The 2,788-nt window shown below is 43.6% G+C and overlaps 1 long non-coding RNA gene across 1 annotated transcript; it reads right to left on the reverse strand.

The window, feature by feature from the left end:
* Nucleotides 1-671: 671 nt before the first annotated feature.
* Nucleotides 672-2,374, reverse strand: LOC103632519 (uncharacterized). The gene is made up of 2 exons (XR_555988.2): nt 1,767-2,374; nt 672-954 (listed from the first exon to the last, which is right to left on the reverse strand). It is a non-coding gene; the product is annotated as an uncharacterized lncRNA (long non-coding RNA).
* Nucleotides 2,375-2,788: the final 414 nt, after the last annotated feature.

Raw genomic sequence — 2,788 nt, forward strand, 5'->3', positions numbered from 1 at the left:
ACTAGCCGTCTTTTATCATCCCATCAGTTCACTGGATTGCTACGTGTAAGTCAGTGACCAAGTCTTCATGTCCGAGAAGTAACGGCGATCTGAGTCGATTAATACTCAGCTGAGGATCTCCAATCACACGACATATGTAGCACTTAACCCTTGCATATGTCAAATCACCACCAGGTTTCTTAAGGCCAGACCGGGTTCACGCCAATTGAGAGCATAGATACACCATCGTCCAGCCTCTTGCCACGGAGGGTACACGCTACTCTCGCCATCTCTCTACTCCCATTGCGTATTGGCCTTTCTGATATTAGTCTGCCCGAGGCAAAGCTTACCCATGATGAGGCATGTGACCAGTTAAAGGGTCCTCAGTCAGCAGGCCCACATCGACATGGTCCTTAATCGACTCAGACGGAGACACTACACCGAGACTCCCTTCTCGTGCAAGTCAACCGCCGGGTCTCAGCTTTATTATTTAAACCCAAAGTTTGGTAACTGGCAAAGGTACATCTTTTCCAATGTTGAACCCATCAAGGCCTATAACGGATTCACCGTCATAAGTATTTTCTTTTTGAAAACATTCCCACCCACTGAACCATCACTTTTGTTTTAAAACAAAACATTTTTGTTTTTCTAAAGCAAGGCTAAGCATCAAAAATCTTTTTTATAAAAGGGTGTCAAGGAAGGGTAATCAATTTTCCAAGGAAGGAAATGCATCAATTGTTTAGCACACAACTCATATCACCTAACACATCAAACAAGGTGATAAAAGTTTTTAAAACAGCAAGGAGGTGGCAAATGCACCAGGGCTTGCCTGAATAACACTAGGTTAGTGTTGTTAGATGGCGACCATCTTTTGTTCTGATACTTGTTTCGTCTGTCCATCTTCAGTTTCGTCCATCAGCATCATCTTGTGGTCGACTCAGTTCTGGTCCTCCGCATCACAATTAATTAAGGTTCCTGAATGATATGCATAATGCACATGAACGAGTAGGAACAAGAATAGCAATGACTAAATATGGCCACAACGAAGGGGATAAAACATTTAGAAGTGAGACATTACAACACTCAAGCAATACTAGATATTTTTAACTCACTAAATATAACAATCATGTTCCTTCAGCTTACCCGATCCAAATTAACCATTAAGAAATAATAACTATGTATACACTCTACGTGTCTTAGTTAATGTTCGACACGAAAAACTTAATAATTCTAAATTCATTGGTCTAAGTCATTTAAATCTTAGAACAAGAATTGAAGCACGTCAACTTTCTAAACTTCCAGACCGGACGACTTTGCATAACCCGCCAGCTAATTAGAATGTCTATTAGCAAAGCATTAATTTATTTAAGCAAACTAAATCGGCACGGCAACGTTATCCGGACTTACTAGCTAGCCAGATAAAATACTTAACCTATCTTTGTGCATTGTAAACTAATCACGCTACATATACAAGTCTTCCAACACATGTTTCATATCATTAATACCTAAAATCTATACTTCACCACATATCACAACTACTTCACGACCAGATATACAACTAACTACTACACAGAATGAGACACCTCTATAAGCATTTTATGCGCCATTATAATATAAAAAGAAAACAAAGGAAGGGAGATCCTTCCAAAGACGCTTCGGAGGATCAACAACAGGTACAACTACCGATCTAGAAGTCTTCACTCAATGTGCCTATGCTAACAACAAAAGAAATCATCGTGGCTATATAACTATCCAATTCAATTAACTGAAATAATAAATTGGCTCACCACGATCGAATCGATTTGATAACCGCGAGGGCGACGATGGTTCTCAGTTTAGACATCTGGTCGAGCTCTCGGCAAATATTGCATCACATGGGATTTGTTGCTTTATTCAAACTCTCGGGATTTTTCGACGACGCAAAGGATGTCGACGAGTTGGAGACTTGTACGGTCGAGCACGACAGAGAGCTTTAGATCCCAATGTAAGTAGCATGCAATTGAAAGATAGGTCATCGGGGTCGACGAGCATGGACGAGCAGACACGACACGGAGGTGTGAGTCCGCCAAGGAGAGTTGGGCGCCGAGCGCCATGGAGATGGGGCGTGCGCATCCCTGAGACCAGAGGGAGAGCCGCGGCCACAGGGGCGCGAGCACGGCCAGGGAGAAATGCCGGGCGCCATGGGAGCGCTCAGGGGCACGGAAGCCGAGCGCCATGAGTGAGCAGAGGGGATTCGACGAGCTGGAGCCAGGGACACAGCATAAGAGAGAGCTCAGGGAGATGAGCGCGCGTCGGCTGGGAGGAGAAGACAGGTCCTCGGCGGCAGGATTTTTTTACAGGCCATGAGCGGCGGCTGGACAGGGAGAAATATCTGCGCTGTGTAAGAAATGGAGAGAGGGGATAAGAGGAAGCATCAAGCGGTGGAGAGATAGGGGCGATGGATATTTCGCCTTTTTTCCTTTTTTTTAAAGAGATCACAGATATTTTGGATCACGATTTTTAGTGCTGTACACTGGGCCGACACGCTACATGAATACACATTTCATTTTCCGAATTTAGCGAACCAAGTTTTTAAACAATAGCTTATATCCGAAGATTTGGATCCGGCGAGAAACGACATACCAAAATAAACTGATTTCGGCACTGATAATTTGTTCTGTGTGATTCGACCGAAGTTAACCGAAACCCGATCCGCTAATGTACACTCGTTTTCATCGCCTAAAACAGCGTGCTGAAGGATAAATTGGGTCATAACCTCGTGCAAGATTTCGCGCGATTCAAATTATTTTACCCCGAACATTTTAGTCGT

The sequence above is a fragment of the Zea mays genome, chromosome 7, assembly GCF_902167145.1.
Source record: "Zea mays cultivar B73 chromosome 7, Zm-B73-REFERENCE-NAM-5.0, whole genome shotgun sequence".
Lineage (NCBI taxonomy): Eukaryota > Viridiplantae > Streptophyta > Magnoliopsida > Poales > Poaceae > Zea > Zea mays.